Source organism: Sinocyclocheilus rhinocerous, unplaced genomic scaffold, assembly GCF_001515625.1.
Source record: "Sinocyclocheilus rhinocerous isolate Xijiao unplaced genomic scaffold, SAMN03320098_v1.1 scaffold1043, whole genome shotgun sequence".
NCBI lineage: Eukaryota > Metazoa > Chordata > Actinopteri > Cypriniformes > Cyprinidae > Sinocyclocheilus > Sinocyclocheilus rhinocerous.
The window spans coordinates 23,406-42,917 of NW_015642610.1; the positions used below are offsets into that span (position 1 = coordinate 23,406).

General features: G+C 37.6%; 1 pseudogene; it reads left to right on the top strand.

Moving 5' to 3' along the window:
• The window catches only part of LOC107756242 (G-protein coupled receptor 98-like), a 130,433-nt pseudogene that overhangs the window by 14,259 nt on the left and 96,662 nt on the right, over window positions 1-19,512 (top strand).

The following is a 19,512-nucleotide window of genomic DNA, read 5'->3' on the forward strand; positions in this document are numbered from 1 at the left end:
TTTTTTTTTTTTTTGCAAAGTGAAAAATGTCATTTTGCAGTCATGAATAACCGAGTTTGCTATATTGCATGATTCAGGTTATGTTATGTAAAGAGCACAAATTGACATTTTTGGTATGTTAATCGGTGTGCATCTTCAGCAGTACACTGACATATTACGCACAGTATTTTAGTATCTGTTTATTCTGGAGCTAAAAATGGAAGTATGGCAGGATATTCTGAAGCAATGGTCAAATCCAGCAGCAATTTTGAGGTCTCTTTATTTGTCATGGTCTGCCACAGTTGTGCCATGGAGTTTGCTCAAGAGCTCGTCTTCGGTCAGCATTCACTTCTCTTTGACCTTTCTGGAATATAAAATATTCTTGTACTGATCTACATATGGCTTATTCTCTTTTTTCAGTTTTTTTTTCTTTCTCTCCCAGTCTTTCTAAATCTTTTTTTTTTTTTTTATGAAATTCTCTTGATATTTATCTTGCTTTATTTTATTACACTGTGGTATTAGTAAGCATGTTCTTAAATATTTTTCTCCGAAATATATTTTTCTTGTTGCATTACAAGCTTGATTCCTATTTGTAATGAATATAGCGTGAAAATCCTCAATTCATTCTGTAACTCTTGCATACATTCTCTCTATTGCATATGGTTCTATAGAACAACTTTAAGCATCAAAAGAGAAGCTTTATCCTTTTTTTCTGTGGGGTATTGAACTTGAACTGTGACCTTCACTGTCGGTCCTTAAAACCGTTTCATGGTGTGGAGTTACACTGTGCCCTCTAACGCATGAACACTGTGTTCTCCCCACAGGGCTTGATCGCTCGCTTCTGTTAAATGTGATTTATTCAACATGAATGCATAGGGCATTGATCCATACCACAAGACCTTTTCCAAGGTTTCTGGCTGATGAATGATCTCTAGATGACTTGAGTCCAATTGTCCACATAGCAGATAATGTTACATTTGTTACATAAATGGCTAAAATAAACAGAAATTATCTGACATGTCCAAGGTTTAATTTTGATTGATTTGTGGTGGTCATATGAGAGACCCTTTGGAGGATTGAGACCATTCCAAAAAGTCTGAGTGTGTAATCAGTCACAATTTGGTTTAAAAAGTTGCCCGTTCCTTCACTTTTTAACTTTTCAAATGAAAACTAAATCTGTACTTCTCCCTACATAACTATTGTATGTGTTTAATTGTAAAAATTATGCTAAATATTGGCTTATGTCCTTAAAAGTGATGTGTGTAATTTCTGTGCCATTAGTGACACCAAACTAAATGACAAAAATAAGGCAATTTTGCATATAATGGAAAAATAATGCCACCTTGTCTTCCATTGTTCTACAAACAGGTAGTTAATGAATACGTTTACATTTATATATATATATATATATATATATATATATATTTAGTTAGTTAGAAAAATTATTCAACTTTTTGTCAACAATAATTCAACTTTTGTCATGTCAACATTTACTGTTGACTCTAAACATATAATTAGCACCATTTTTTTTTTCATATATGCAGATCTCTAAGGTTTTATGTATTTCATATATAATAAACAAGTTGTGGTAATGTGTTGTTGTTTTTTTAATATAATTTTTTGCAGATTACTTTTTTCCCCCAGACTAAACTACTTTAACTGCTTTTGTAATTGCTTTACTTCCTCTTGGGATGTCAATTTATTGATACTTCATCCAGGATACACTGACCTGTGTTTGGGACAATAAGGACCCTCCTCCATGCTGTTCATCTCCTTAGCGTTTATCCTAATACCCAGGGGGCCACAAATCTATAGAGCCCTGTTTCTCTTCCTTGAGTTTCCCGTCTTATCTTGCTATTGCCTGCTGAAACAGCTTGCCTGGCACCATGCAGGCTGGTCAGGGATCATTTTTAGTTGCCAGTGCCTACCCATCCATACGTAGCCCGTTTCTTTGAATCCATCATGCATAAATGTAGGGCATTTGTACATAAAGAGGTTTGTTGATCCACAAAAGTGAAAGCAGTTTGAAGGCTGGACGTCTGTTACCTTCAGTGGGCCCTGAGGCGAGATATCCTGCTGACCCTCACTCCCCCATCTGTCTTCCCCCATTGCCCCCTCCAGTCCCCTCACTCCAGACTCTCGCCTGCTTTCTCTCTCCTTTTGCTTGCAAGTATTTACTCCATTGTGGTTCGTCACGGTGAAGGAATTTCTGAAGTGGAGGAATTGAACAAACTAGGATCGTGTCTGTTTCCCACCTCCCACCTGTTAATCAGGATCTATACTAGTGCATACACAGGGTTTCTACACCTTTCTTTCTTTCTTTCTTTCTTTCCCCATAATGTTCTAGTTAGTTTTCTAGTTCAGTTTTAGCGTGTCTAGTATCATTTAAACATGTTAAACAACATTAAATTTCCCCATATACTCTATTCAGTATTATTGCAATCTAAAGGCATTTTTCATGTTTAATGTAAGTGGGTTGTGAAGGTTTTAATAATTTACCACGTATCTAAAATTTATTTGTGGCTATTTTAGTTAGTTTTGGAGTCATTAGTTTGTTATTATTATTATTATTTTGATGTAGTTTTTGTTTTAGGTAAGCATATAATTTATACAGCACTAGCATCACTAAAGAATATTGTGAAAATAGTAATTGTTTTCAAAAAGGTTTCCTGAACACTCCCTCATTTGCTATTGGTCATAAAAACACATAGTCCTCCCCCAAGTATACACCATTGGTTGAGCCAGTGTTGGTGTACTGGGTTGGTTGGTATGTAACTCAGTTGCAACTTGCCATTGCCATTGAGTTGCCATTGAACTTAAAATAGGATAGGATAATGTATTAACATGAACAGGTGTAACATTTAAAAGGGTACATTGGACAATGTGGGAACCCAAACTTTACTGCCGACTCGGTGGGTCCGCAGCCACTGATTCGGAGTCAGTGAGGGAGCTACACTTGATCGGGGATTTGCTCTGTCCTCAATACAGCCATCTGTCTTGCGGCTGCCAAACTCAGCAGATTGAAGAGGCCGGGACAGAAGTTTCCCACATCTCTCGCTCATTAAATGAGGAATGGGAGGGAAAACTGAGGGAGAAAGAGAACGATAATTAATGACAGATTTTTCATTTTGGGGTGAACTAACCCTTTAAAAGTTTTTAGAGGTGCAACAGCCAGTTCATGTTTTCAATGCAGAGTAGGGATGCCGCGATTCATTGATTCTATTCGACTATTCGATTTTTAAAAAATCCTCGACTTCATTTTGCCTGCGTTGACTAACCGGCAAAATACCGGAATTGGCGCATTTCACGGACGAGAATCCATAAAACACAGTATTAGACTGTTTTCCAAGGCCTCATGATATATTAAACCCGCTTAAAAATTATAATTAAGCATAACTGTGAATTCACAAACGCTACGATCTAATTAAATAATTATATGTGATGCAGTTATATGCGTGTAGGTTACGTACGTGCGTCTCACAGCGGCTCCGTTCACAGTTAATGCTGTTCCACAGGAACTGTTATCATTTACATGTGTGGAGCGTCTCAAACTCCAGCTCTGCATGTTGTTGTGAGTTTGGGTTTATTATAACGTTCATCTGGGAACGCAACGTGCGCCATTTCATCTGATTTGTAAGGTAAATCATTTATAAATCCACGCAAACACAGGAGAATACATCATTATCTCGCGGTTTCAAAATAAAAGCTCAAACCCTCACCCTGAGTTTACACGTTTTGATGTCCACATATTCATTAAATTACAGTGGCTATAGCATTTCTGTCGTAAAGAAATGGCCAAATATTAAAGATTAAGTGGATATTTGAATTAAATGATGCTTGGGAAATATTATAGTATTATAAGTATTAGATCGCACAGTAGTGTGTAAAAACAATCGTCAGGCCGTTGGCGCCCCCTGCAGGCCTTTGTTGTAATGCGTACTGTACATTAGCTTGGTGACTGTCAGTTAATGTACATATGGCAGAAATGTACGGAAAAATCAATTTAAGACGTAATCAAACAGACGATGAACACTATTAACAGCAATTATTATATGATGCAATCAAACTTATAGCAAAATGTGGTAGTTCTGTATGTTGTTTCAGGGTTGGCATCATCTGAGGTCCTCTGAGGGGTTGGCATCATCTCTTCTCGGGTGTTCTGGATCCAGACTGAAGCTTGTGTAAATCCTAGTTAGGCAAAAACGGAGAAACAAATAGAGACATAGTTAGCGTAGCTGCTGTTCCAACCAAGCTAAATTGATTTGTTTAACCCAAGCTAAAGAATAATAATGCACATTTAATCAGATATAACTGCTGTACAAGATTATGAGATGCATTATTTGAGTGCTTGGCCAAAGAGATGTGTCTTTAATCTAGATTTAAACAGAGAGAGTGTGTCTGAACCCCGAACGTTATCAGGAAGGCTATTCCAGAGTTTGGGAGCCAAATGCAAAAAAGCTCTACCTCCTTTAGTGGACTTTGCTATCCTAGGTACTACCAAAAGTCCAGAGTTTTGCGACCTTAGGGAGAGGGATGGATTGTAGCGTGGTAGAAGACTAGTTAGATACCAACATTGCATTTATTTAATGTGAAAACCTAACTGTTTAGGTTAATTGAAACATATTTTTTTCCCTTTGTAGTTGCACTCACAGCTGTAATGAACAGAAGCCCAGAACATGTGGATATATTGACATTAAGAACATGCTGACTTTCTCAGACTTTTGTAATTATTTTATTTTTATTTCTTTTTTTTTTAGGTTTGTTTACGTTTTTACTCTTTTAGTTTTACATTTCGTCAATGGCTTGTTTACATTTATACTTTTTTATGGTACACTACTGAATGGCAAAGTTGCAAGTTTAATAAAATGTTCTTTAAAATTGTTGATTTTTTTTGTGGGAAATTAATCATTTAGATTAATCGATAAATTAGTCGATAGATTAATCGAAATAAAAATAGTCGTTAGTGGCAGCCCTAATGCAGAGTGCAAATGCAAATGGCTGTGCCTTTATTTGTGTTTTTAACTCAATGGGAGCTAAATGAAACTGTCTGGAACCGAAGTTGTCGGTGTTGTCTGTCGCCCCTCTTTCCCCTGCACTCCGCAGCGCACCATGCCCACTTTTGTAGCATTTTTCAAAACTGTGGTGAGAACTAACTGGTACTTAAACAGGGGGTTTCATGACCCTTTAAGATAGACCTAGCATAAACTCACACAGTTCATTGCAATGACGTAACCTACATGTAAATAAATTACATAATGCTAATATTCATAATGGCTCTGTTCCAAAACATAGTGAGGTACTGTACCTTGATATCTACTGCCTACATAGGCTTCATCCTAAAAGAAGTGGAACCTCATAAGTGACCAATTTGGAATACTCTACAGCAGCTCAAACATCAAACAGAAACATATTTTGACGAACAAATATAATTTTGTTACGAGGGGCCCTCTTTTTTTAATATAAAGACAGCTATATGTCTGTACAGTATATTTTGCTTTCATGTATTCAAGAGGGTTTGGGGTTGTTTTATGTACTTTTTTTATGCACTATGGTATTGCCTTCTCTGTACAAGATATACTGTATGTGATGTTGCTATAAGATATATATATATATATAATTAGCGTCCTCACCAATGCACGACAGCTGTATATTTTATGTTGCAATTGTATCATCTGCCTCATTAAATGCTCAAGCTCTTTAAAGTTGAGTGGATTTTGATTGGCTGTTAGTGTTTTTATCGTTCATCAGCTGAAAAAAAAAATTTCTGAATGTGATTTCAACGATATTGTTTATCTGTGCCATTATTGTTATGGCTGTGGTGTGGACTTCCCTATTGTCGTATAATTAGAATGATTATTATAACATTATAGTTTTTTAGCATTGGCCTTTTGAATGATTGTCAAAAACTGTTTAGTTATAGTTATCATCCTTGGTGAGATTGGCCCTATATTATTTAGGAAAAAGAAGGTATACCATACATTGACACAGTCTTTGAGTTGAGAATGTGCTTATGTTTAGTGGTCGACCGATATAAAAAAACCTATATCGGTCGACCACTGCCTGCGTAGTATGGTATGCTTTTGGCATGTTCACAGTATTTATGATATTTTCAAAATAATTCTGGTCAAAATCTTTGTGTTTATGTGCGGGTTTCTCATTTTAACTTTCTTAATTTATACCATAGTGCACTTGGCTGGTAAACCATCAAGTGAAAGCCTTAAAAAGATGAGAATCGCATGGGTTGAAACTGTTGATGCATCAATCGTAGCTTTTGTTGGCTAACATGACAAGTAATAAGTTTACTTCTACTACCATGTCGTGTGCTGTGATAAATGTGACTGCATATTACCAAAGCTTACCACAGTCTCATCAGACAGCTTGTTACAGAAGTAGACAGACCATTAGATTAAGTCAAGCCTGCCATTTGGATTCAGCGCATGCTGTAATTATTTTGAGCTCCAAGCAAAAGTGGCCAAAGTATAGGAAACTTTAGAGTATTTCTTCTTGAAAATAGTAATTAGAAATGTTACGAGAAAGTTTGAAAACATTGCATGTAGTACACCACATTGACTTCGCTCTGCTACATGGAGTCAAAGTGTGTGAACTCACCGAAGGTTTAATGTATTGCATAACACACACACCACTCTCCTTGTTGCTTAGTACTGGCTGTGAAGTCTTGCATAATTAATGTTAAGATTATGGATCCTGCTGCTGGGCAGGGGTAACACTAGAGGAGGCTGCTGGGCCAGCAGCGTAGACCCATAACCGTACACTTTATCACATCCTCAGCCAGGTGATCCAGTGTAATTGCTGAAGTCTCAGTTACGTTAAGAGGCATGGCTGCCATGTGAACCCGTTGCATGAGGTGATGGGGTCAAACTGTCCTTGTACTTCACTTATCCAAATATCAAATGGAGAATTCACCCAAAAATGAAGACCTGTGCCAAACATGAATGACTTTGTTTCTTCTGTGGAACAAAAAAGAAGATATTTTAATGAATGTTTCACCTGATTTTGGTCATACAATGAAAGTCAATAGGGTCCAAAAACAACAATATTGAACTCCACTGACTTATATATGAGCGAAAACACTGAGATATTCTTCAAAATATATATTTTTGTGTTCCACGGATAAAAGAACGTTTGGGAACGAGGTAAGGGTGTCTAAATGATGACAGAATTTCCATTTTCAGGGGGAACTATCCCTTTAAAGAGACCAAGTATAATAAATAAATGAATCCTCCAGAGTTACACCGAGTAGGCAAATAACCCACATGCTAATCTACTAATCTGACTGAATTAAGTAGCTTACTCGGCATCAACGATAAATTACAGAGGCCTTTGTAATCAAGTTTCCTGGCATGGGCACGCGTGCATTTTTATTGTAATGAGTAATTCCAGAATGCTATCGGGGGGAAACCACTGAGAAGATATAAATCACCCCAATCATTTTGTTTTTGAACGTAGAGTTGAAGTATGCTGAATGATTTGGTTGACTGAACAGAGATAACCGTATCAAATGAGAGAGAGAGACCACCTGAGGCACTGTATTGACTTAGCACACTTCCAAAGTGCAGAAAGATGTATGTATCTCCCACTGGGAGCAGCTTTCTGCTGAATATTCACTCAAAATTCATGCCCTCTTCCATATTTTTGACATTTTGTGGGCATTTGGGCCATCTCTGATATGCACTGTATGGCAAACGGCTTCTGCTGCGGGCCTTCTTTGCGCCTGAGGGAAAAGAGAGAAGCTTGACCTCCTTCACTGTGAAAACCATAATTTTGTCTTTGAAAATGAGACATCTCCACAAAAGACTGTCCTGGGGTCAGTCTAAGAGCCAAATCACCAGTGTCTTGGCGGCTCGGTGGCCTCCTGGTCATTGATAAATCGTTTGATGTTCTTCAGGCCAGCATGTCCTGTGGTGATCTGGCAAAGAGTGAGTAGCCTCTCTCAGTGCCTGTCTTTATCAATGTCAGGAGATGCGGCCGAAAAGGCCATTGCAACCTCGGGGTTGACTGATGGCCTGAACATCGCCTTGAATTGCTTGTGCATGAACCTCCCGAGGAACAAATAAACAAAGGTGCTTTATCAGTCAGTCAGGCCATATTAGTCAGGTCAAATACATGTATCAGTGCACAAAAATATCGCATGATATTATGGAGCTTAAATACAATTGCTTGTTAACTTTTAGGCTACTCATTTGTTCAGTTATTATTATACTTTTTGAAAGTCTTAGCCCATTTTCAGGCGATAAAATGTTTTTTTGTTTTTTTTACATTTCACAACATAATGTAAATTTTCGATTTTATGTAGATTTAAGGGTCAATTAAATGACACTTTTTTTTGTTTGGATCTATTATTCCAAAGTAATTTAAATTCATACATACAGTAACTTGTTTTTTAGGGGGCATAAAGTAAAAATTATCCTGATATCTTAATGAAGAAAATAAATTATTAAAGGAATTAAATTCTTGAACAGAAAACTTTTGTTCCTTTTTAAATTCCTTATTATTATTATTATTATTATTATTATTATATAAAATCAGTATTTTAACAGAATTGCTTTGTTCTTATTTATATTTGAAAACCTTTTGTATGTAGTCAAGTAGTGGAACCAACAATGCCATGTGGTGTGAAAATAATAATTAAGATGTTTACACACATATATTCAAGAGTATTTCAAAAAGTTTGGTACATGTTATGTAGTTATTTATTTATTTTTCTTTGGACACTTGTACATGTCATTGACCCATAAACATGACAGGATAGAGAGCTTATGATAATTAGCATTGTAAGAGAACTAGAGTCGAAACTGATCACAAAAGTGTGTCTTTATCAACATAAGAGAATGGTGTTAAAGGGATGGTTCACCCAAAAATGAAAATTCTGTCATGAATTACTCACCCTCATGTCGTTTCAAACCTGTAAGACCTTCGTTCATCTTCGGAACACAAATCAAGATATTTTTGATGAAATCCGAGAGCTTTCTGACCCTGCATAGACAGCAACGCAACTGTCACGTTTAAGGCCCAGAAAGGTAGTAAGGACATCGTTAAAATAGTCCATGTGACATCTGTGGTTCAACCTTAATTTAATGAAGCTACAAGAATACTTTTTGTGCGCAAAGAAAAACAAAAATAACGACTTTATTCAACAATCTCTTCTCTTCCGTGTCAATCTTCGACGCGCTTTCCCAAGTGTGTGGTGCTGCTGACGCAGGAGCCGGCGTTCTGACATAGAACCCGGATGCGCTGCGCCGTGTTTACAAGCAGAGGAATGCACACGCATGTGTTGTGGTATTGTCGTAAATGCGTGTCGAAGACTGACATGGAAGAGAAGAAGTTATTGAATAAAGTCATTATTTTTGTATTCTTTGCTCTTACAGGTTTGGAACGACATGAGGGTGAGTAATTCATGAATTTTCATTTTTGGGTGAACAGAACAGAATTTGTAATATATTTTGTATCATTTACATCATTTATTTTGCATTCATTTGCAGCTTGTAATTTTGATTTATTTGTAGTATCTTAAAACTAGCAGAAATTAGGTATTAGATAGCATATTATCATCAAATAATGTAAACTAACAAAAATTAATGAGAGAGGTACTGGTGCGGGTGCTGTTGTGTGTCAGTTGTATATTCAGTCTGAACAAGTCAGGAAGTTCCCAGCTCTGGGGGAGAAGAGGGGCTGAATACCAGGCTTTCCCCTCTACTGTTCCGGCTTTGTACCCTCACCCCAGGCCTCAGCCCACCAGCAGCCGCTAATCCAGTTTTGATAGCATTCACGGCCCCCCCTCTGTGCCGTCCTGCCTGCCTGCCCGCCTCTTGTCATACAGACACACACACTCACAGACACTTGCCGATGATTTAGATGCGTACACACGAACACATACACCAGGGTGGGACAAAATTGTACCAAAATGCCTATGGCTGCATTTCTGCCTCTCAAACTTTTATTCTCACTAACTCGATAGAAATGGACCCCTCAGTAATCTAAAATGGCACCTTGACTGATGAAAGCCGTCTGCTCCCAGCAACCTTGTGGCTAAAGAATAACCGCATGATGTAGCAGAAATGGAACATATGAAAAGCTGAATTTAACCAATGTCCAACTTTCCTTCGTAATCGGCCCTTCTAAGAAAAAAAAGGAGGAAAAACAAGATCAGAGCTTGTGTATTTACCATGTAATTTAGCACAGATACAAAAAATAATAATAAGGGTGTATGCTTCAAAGCAGCAGATGCCCAGGCGTCATTTTGAACACATTCATGTTTTCTGTTTTGTTATAGCCATGACAACTGCCTAAAAAAAAAAAAGGAGAATGGCATTGTCTGAGGTCGTAAAACTTAATAGTCTCTTTCTCTTCAAAAGAGATGACCGTAAATGCTCTTAATGGTCTTAATTGTCTCCAATTGTAAGTGACAGTAGCTTGCATCTGACCTTCAAGGTCAGGAACCTTAAAGGAAAAGGGTTTGTCAAACAGTGATATTATATTGATTTGCAAAGTCTTAAAAGGATACTTCACCATTAAAATGATTTATATCCAAACCTATATGCTGTTATTTTTGTTTTTTAAAAAGGAGGATTTTTATGTGGAAAAGCACATGACATTTTTCAATCAGCTCTTTTCCATACAATAACAGCTCCAAAAAGAACAACAAAAAAAAAACATCAAGGCTGTCTATACCAAAGTCTGGTTTCATTTTAACAAATGCTGCTAAAACCTTATAATAATGTATAATGTCATATATTTGTACAATGCTCTAATTGTCTGTACAGAACTTTGAAGTATGTATTTTAGCCCTTATTACGCTGTACGCTTGCTTTGAATGTGTGAAATCTTTGTGCAGGTACCATAAACACGAATATACATGTAATTTTTCACTTTTATATATTGAGCTTATATTTTATACATTGAGCTAAATTTATGATTTATATATTGTAATAGTAATCATTCATTAATGCACCACACTGTCAGATGTAAATGAAAGATTGACAGTATCAGAGGTATGAAATTGTAAATCTCATTGGCTTCATTTTTATTTATGCAGAGGGAAGTGTTCTCATCCAGATGAATGGTCACTAAACTGTATATATTCTTTCTCTCTTCAGGAATGCCAGCTGTTCTCACTGTAGCTGGCCTGGTTCTGATGCTGCTCAACACAAGTGTCAGGTCTGAGTCGGCAGAGCTGAGGTTCCAGGGCCAGACTCAGTTTGTTGTAAATGAGAGCAGCAGGGCCATAGTGCGACTTGTGGTGGAACGAGTTGGAGAACCAGTTAATGTCACTGTTCTGGTTCTGGTAAGTTTAGAAAAACCATCTGCATGAATGGTTAATCCTTGTCACGTATCTATATCTGCCAGTTTAATTTGATTTATTATACTGTATATATAGCAAAACTGGTTTAATTCAAATAAGGTATTTTACATTTAATTGTATTATGCTGCTCAAAATGTTCCTGGATCATTCTCAGAAAACTGTGTTGGTGCAATTTTGTTTCGTTGGTGCAAGTCGTACTGAAATTCGAACTACTGAAATTGAACTTTATGCTTATATTTTGAAAAGAACTAGTAAATCCTCATAGTGAACGCATCTTGTGATAAATAGCCCAATAAATAAAATGATCAATCACACAGGGGGAAATGCAAGGGACATTCTACGTTTTCTCATAGAATGCAAATCAAATTTTGTTTAAATAAAAACCATTTTATTTTTAAATAAAAATAGTTTTAAAAGAATTTTGTTTTAGTTTTTTGTGAAATACTGGCTGACATTCCAGTGAAAATCTAAGTTCTTTTAAACATTTTGCCTGCATTGCGCAGGGTTAAATCTGTTAAATAATTTCACCTGTGCTCCTGTTGGCACTGTTCCCTAAAAATAACCCACCTAAAAGTACATGATGAATAAGAAATGGTCATAGGAAGCAGAGTGAAACACATTTGATGTAGGCGCCACATAGTCCTTTTTTTTAGCTAACAGTGCTTCTGTACTGCCTGATGTGTTAATGCCTTAACAGCTGGTTGGGGCTCAACATCTGTCTGGTAAATCATAGCACAGCACATATGGCCATAATTTGCATAGAAACACAAATATGCGTACTGTCAAAGCAGGCAGTGCCTGTTTAGCACGCATTGTAAGTGGGCAAGTGTTGCAGGTTCATTGAATGGTATCCATGAATTCACAGCGGAAAGAAGAATCTAAGAGCCTGTTGTGTAGCAGCTTACAGTGGGTGGCATCAAAGCATATGCTGGAGGTGGCAGTTGTCAACCAGATGGTGCTGGATGAGTTTAAGTGAGGTCAGGGATTTCCTGTCTTACACTTTGAGATCTTTTATATAAAACCGTTTTCTCCCAAAGCAAGTCTTTCGTTCAACACGTTCTGAAATATATCTTAAAACTCATTTATGATTTAAAAGAATTGTTCCCGAAACCCAAAAATAAAACAATTGATGACTGTTCTCATGCTCTTCTTTTCAATTGACGTTCTGTGTTTGTCCAGCTTCAGGGAGAAGACACTGGTGACTTTGAGGCCACAACTGCAGCTGCTTTTCTCCTGTCATCTGAAAGCAGTAAAACCATCTTCATCGCTGTGAGGGATGATGACATACCTGAGGCTGATGAGACCTTTGTGTTCAGCCTCCGTCTGCAGGTAATGCTTGAACCAGGAAATTGGTATAGCCCAGTGGCTAAAGATCTGTGCATATAATTAAAAGGGTTTAGATTCAAAAACAGTAAAAAAAAAAACAATAAATAAAATACATTTATATCTAAGCATCCATAAAAACAGGATAAATATAAAGCAATATTATCCCATTAGCAAATTGATTTGTTTTGTTCAGTTTGCTTTTATTTTTGTATTTGCAGTTTTCATTTTGATTTATTTTTTTAGTCAGTTTTTATGTGCCTTTCTAAGGGTTAGGTAATGTCCCTGCACTAGCAACCTTACGTTAGAAGTCACCTTCAAGCGAAATAACCAACTGTGACAGCCACAACTGGCACTGCCGTAAGATTAAAGAGCCATTATGTAAAGCTAATCACTATAACAAAAACACAGGCCTGGAAATAAGCTTCCTATAACACGCAAAGGAGAAGAATCTCCTAGGACCACCAGCAGCACCAGACATACTTGCAAAACTAACACCTGTTTCCAAAAGGTTTCCCACAGGTTTTATGCCATTAGTTGAGCCAGATGTTGACATATCAGACTGTTTGACCAAACAGACACTGGACATCATTCATTAATAACTGTGTGGATTATTGGTATTAATACACACAGGAGAACTTGCCATGAAAAATTCTGCCTAATTCACAACATGTGCACACATGAATTTGTTCTAGTGGTCGACCGATATATCGCCAAAGCCGATATATCGGCCGGTATTTGGCTTTTTTCAAATATCGGCATCGGCCGATAAGTTTTTCTGTTTGGCCGATGCAGTCTCCTTCTTGTTCGCCATCGTCGTTAACAGTTCTGTCTAAATACGGATAGAAGTCTGTCTAATAATCAGATAGAACGGTTAAACAAAGGGATTAAAATGTATACAGAAAGCATTATAACGATTGCTTTTATATTATTAGTAATAGAAAGGCAAACATTATAATACTTTCTCGTTTGATATCGGCCATCGGCCACCCTGCTTTCCAAGATATCGGCATCGGCTTTCAAAAAACCAATTTCGGTCGACCACTAATTTGTTCTTAACGTTGTTCTAATGTTATTGAATTTAGAGTGTTCTAAATGAGAGACTGTGTGCCCAAGGCTAGTAATTTGCATAAAAATCACCAAACCATCTCCATGAAATATATTTAAGATGAAATATCTGTATAAAAATGTTATTTATACAGATTGTAATTGATGTAATTGATTTTTAAGTATTTATGCCAGTGCTGGTGGTGCGGTTGTTGGATGTGAATTTACCAATTCTCACTAGCTGTTGCCTAGTTGCAGGAGGTGTTGATGGTTGTGTGGAGAGATGTTCAGAGCGGGTGTGGGGTGTTAGACTGGGAGTTTCAAATCTACAGTAAAACTCATTCAGGTCTTCAGCAAGTTGTTGATTGGCCTCAGTGCTGGGGGATGGTGTCTTGTAGTTTCTCATAGCAGTATCTCATTTAAGGGCCTCTTTTTACTGTGCTTTCTCAGTCTGTTGACAGTGAGTGATTAATGACAACAGGTCATGGCTCCACTGTCTACTTGTCCGCTGTTTAACAAATGAACCTCATGCTGGCAGAATGGGACAACTCAAGGGTGACAAAAGACCACGGGCATGAAATGAAACCCAAGCTGAATGCACTAAAAGGAAATCTAGACAGTCCTTAAGTGTAATTTACATGAAATATATGCTAATTATGGATAGATAGATAGACATAGTTGTTTTATTCTGTATTTCCTGTGCTCCATTATCTCACTCATCATTTTATTATGAAAAGGTCTGCAAGCAAATCTGACAAATGCCTGTTACTGGTGGAAAATGAGGAAGAGTGTTTGCGTGCTGTGGTGCTGAGCTGGACATCAGTCACGGTTAGCGCGGGGAATTGTCCGAACGTGTGTATTCCATGTCTGTGTTGCCGCTGCAGCAATAGCTCTGCCACTGAAAGAAAGCTCTGTTACAGCTGGGAAAAAACTCCTTTGAATGGGGTGCTGAAAAGAGGGTCCATACGGCTTTACGTTTTTACGTGGTCATGCTCTGTTTATCTCTTTTTGTACTCTGTATCACAGACTCTTGTACACTCTTTAAAAACTACAATATGTTTAATCTGAAATTCAAATTTTGCATTTATGGTGGCAGAAAAAAGTATGTGAAATGAATTTTTGCATGAATGTTTATAGAATTTGGTTTAGACTAAACTGTAATATATTTATAACTCTAACCAAGCAATGCTTTACTTTTTCAGAGCTCATCAAATGACGTGACGGTGGGAACTCCAAATACTGCCACAATCACCATCCTGTCTAATGACAATGCCTTCGGAATAATTTCATTCAACTCAGTAAGTTTCTTTCTCTATTATTTCCTCAATGAGCAGTGGGAAGAAGCTGTTCAGAGCATGCTGGGGATGGGTAAGCCTGAACTGTTTTTACTTGTTTTGTGGGTACACACATAACTTTAACTCTGGCAAAGTAAGTTCTATTTCAAAGAAGTACCTACTCAGAGAGGATGCCATGTCAGACATAGTCTAGAAGTTTCTAATAATCCTGAAGTCTGAGATTAGTTGGTTCAGGAGAGATTATTTAGGGTTGTAGCTAAACTCTGCAGGACTTTGGCGCTCCAGCAGCACGATTGGACACCCCTGTGACAGGACCTCTTGTCATAATCTATTAAAGCAGTTTCTGATAACCGTAATTTCTAACGCTGTCAGTACATACAGTATGTACACCAGTGAATTATGTTTTTTTTCTCTTTTTAGACCTCCCTTATTACTGTGGAGGAGCCAAGAGGTAGAAGCCAGTATGTGCCTCGCACTCTCCTTCGAGAGAAAGGAACCTATGGTACTGTGACCGTCAACTTTGAGGTGAGCATTGCCAGAGAGTTTGCAACTCTGCTAAAAAAAATAAAAAGTTCATATTCATAAAATTGCATATTCTCTATCTGTATTTATTTATTAATTCACAGATTTTTGGAGGTCCAAACTCTGCAAGTGAGGATCTCAGTCCAGACATCGGGAACATCACTATTCCTCCTGGTCGTGCTGTTGTAGTTTTCAGCATCATGATACAAGATGACAAGGTACTTTTTTTTTTTATTGAATAGACATAAAATAAATCACATGAATAATGACAGCTTAAAGTTAATGTGAAACACATTTTTTTCCCATAATGTGGCATATTTCTGAGAAAAAAAAATGAATGAGAAAAACCTGCAGGCTGAGACTTGATTTCATCCATTTACAATTGATTTGATTATGAGAAATTGCTGATTATGTTACATTTCCAGACTGTTGGAGAGGAAGAACTGAAAAATGAAAGGACCAGGATTATGTTTTTTTTGTATGCCATAAAATGACTCTTTAAAAGATGATTTAAAATCAGAGAAAACATAATTTTGAGAAAAAAACAAAAAGCAAGTTGTCAAGTAGATTCACAATAAAGCCCCGTTCACACTGCCAGAGACACGCAGCGACAAAGTGACATGATCCCATTCATTTTCAATGGAGAGCTGGCAACTTCCGGCGACACGAGCGACAGTGACCGTTGGCGACAGAATGTGGGCGTGGTGAACGACGGGAGTCACGCGACAAAAGTTAAGATCAGTTTAACTTTATTCAAATGAACAGCGAATTTCTCGAGCGATAACCAATAGGAGTGAAGAATCTGTCAGTGGCGCTCACTGCGACAAAAGTTAAGATCAGTTTAACTTTATTCAAATGAACAGCGAATTTCTCGAGCAATAACCAATAGGAGTGAAGAATCTGTCAGTGGCGCTCACACGTCACCGTCTCGAGTGCAGGCAAGACAGGACAGAGTTCCGGAGCGATTTCACTGTTTTATATGATTTAACCTTAACCACATACATGGATATTAAAAATGATGCATGGAAAAGAAACTGTTGGCAGTCTTAGTGAGTTTGATTCATACATTGATGGTTCGTGTTTAGCACTGGTTAATGATTTAATGCACTGAGCGCTGCTGTAGTTTAAGTAACACTCACCAACAGCAGACTGCTACTTTTATTTCTTTTAAGTCTAATTCCTAGTTAAATTAGAATGATATCTTAGTTTTACCGGCTATATATATATATATATAGATTGTGATTGTATTTTCTAAGATATGTCCAGACGTGCCGTCTACGAATGACATTAGAGCGACAGCACTAGGAACGCCCACAAGTGTCTACACAGTACAATGTCTAGCGACATACAGCAACAAAGTCGCTGGCGGTGTGAACGGGGCTTGAGTTTGACACACTGATTTTTACTAAATGAACAGAGAAGATGTTCTGCATTAGTCTATCATAATATGTGTTGTTTTTGATCTCACATCCCACTAGCTTCCAGAAGAGGATGAGATCTTCACGGTGCGGTTGACAGAAGCAGCTGGCGGAGCTTTACTCAATCCTAACAGAAGCAGTGTTCAGATCAAGATCTTCCGTAATGATGCTCACATCCGCTTCTCCAAGTCCACACTGGTTGTCCCGGAGAACATCGGTGTCATTTCTCTTAGCATCACACGTGGTAGAACTGAGGACGGTCTTCTGATCGGCTCTGATGACAGACCGGTGTCTGTTGCCTATGCAGTCATTACAGGCAACGGGGCGGCCAATGCTACTCCACTGGAAGACTTTGTGGATCTACAATCAGAGAGGATGGTTGTTTTTCCTCCAGGGGTCCATGAAACAGAACTCCGCTTCAACATCAAAGATGACAACATTCCGGAGATTGCAGAATATTTCCAGGTGGTTCTTTTGGAAGAAACCTTACTGGGTGACGCAGTGCTGATGACTCCAAGTGTGACACTGGTGTCCATTGAGCCCAATGATAAGCCTTATGGAGTCTTGTCAGTCAGTCCTTCTCCCATACAACCCCACATCATCAATGAAGACCTGACCCCGATGTGAGTAGTGTACTATTTATAGCAGAGGTCTTCAACCCTGCTTCTAGAAACTCACTGTTCTACAGAACTTTGCTCCAACCCTAGTCAAACACACCTGAACCTGCAAATCAAGGTCCTCAGGATCGCATGGAAAATCATAGACAGGCGTGTTGAACCAGGTTGGAAATAAACTTTGCAGGACAGTGGGTCTCTAGGAGCAGGGTTGAAGACCTCTTATTTACAGTGTAAGGACATTAATGTGCACAACGTGCATTAATGTGTACAATCTGCATGAGCATTATTGCAACAGGTCATTATTTAATTAATAGGGGGTAAGTTTATGGTTATAAGTCCAATCCCTTTTGTTAAGCCAAATGCACAAGGCAGGTTGTCAAATCGTTGCACCATTTCTGAAAAAAAGGTGGATCACTTGAACTCCAAGGCCTTCACTCCCATTAGTAGTCACTACTCATTTCAATTCAATTTATTTGTATAGCATTTTTTTGCAATACAGATTGTTCCAAAACAATAATTTTAACTTAAAAATATAAGCATTTATACAGTACTATTCAAAAGTCTGAGATTTGAAAGATCTATATCTATAACACTATCCAATCCCTTTTGTTAAGCCAAATGCACAAGGCAGGTTGTCAAATCGTTGCACCATTTTTGAAAAAAAGGTGGATCACTTGAACTCCAAGGCCTTCACTCCCATTAGTAGTCACTACTCATTTCAATTCAATTTATTTGTATAGCATTTTTTTGCAATACAGATTGTTCCAAAACAATAATTTTAACTTAAAAATATAAGCATTTATACAGTACTATTCAAAAGTCTGAGATTTGAAAGATCTATATCTATAACACTTTAATTTGGCGACCAGTTCCCACTATTAACTAACTATTAACTGTGACTTCAGCCTCAATAAACTCAAAGTTCGCTGCTTATTAATAATTAGTAAGGTAGTTGTTATGTTTAGGTATGGGGTATGATTAAGGGACCTAAAATATGGTTATGCAGAATTATAAGGCATTAATATGTGGCATTAATATGTGCTTTAAAAATACTAATAAACAGCCAACATGCATACCAAGGTTGCATTTATTTGAACAGAACTACTCTTGTGATGGCAAATCTGAATGTTCAACTGCCATTACCCCAGTCTTGAGTGTCACATGATCCTACCGAAATTATCCTGCTGATTTGCTGCATTTCTTATTATGTCAGTTTTGAAAACAGTCATGCCTCTTAATATCAAAAGAACAGAAATGTATTAGAAATTGTTTTTTGTAACATTATAAATGACTTTACTTTTCACTTGTCACTTATCACTTTTGATAAATTTAATGCATCCTTGCTGAATAATAGTATTAACTTACTGACCCCAAACCTTTTAACAGTAGTGTGTATAAAAAATAATATTATGTAAAATATCATAAATTATAATGACTGCAAAAATACTTCTGTTTTCGGCTGGAATTGTATCTTCTTGTGTGGTTTTTCACTTCCAGTGAGGACAGATAGACAGATACATTACTTGACAATGATAACTGGTCATCCTAGTCTCGTTTTAACATTTATTGAGTGCAATTCTAATTGGTGGTGGCCATTCTGAGTGAAATATGTTTTTTATGGTTATCTGCAGTATCTCTTATCTGTGTTTCTCTGTCTCAGATATGAAGGCATCATCATTGTGAGGAACGGAGGAACTCATGGAGCTGTTTCAGTTAGGTGGAATATAACAAGAAACTCCACGGATAGGACTCCAGTCTCTGCCGACCTTAATCCTGCATCAGGTACCCTGAGGTTTGCTGAGGGCCAGATGAATACTGTGCTGCCTTTAAATATCACTCAGGACAACCTTCCAGAAGAGGCAGAAGCCTTCATCCTCAGACTGATCCCAGGATCTGAACAAGGAGGGGCCGAAGTGGATGAGCCGATGGAAGTGAGTGCTTGGCTTGTGATTGGTTTTTAGTTTAATGCATTTAGAGAATGTGTTTGGATT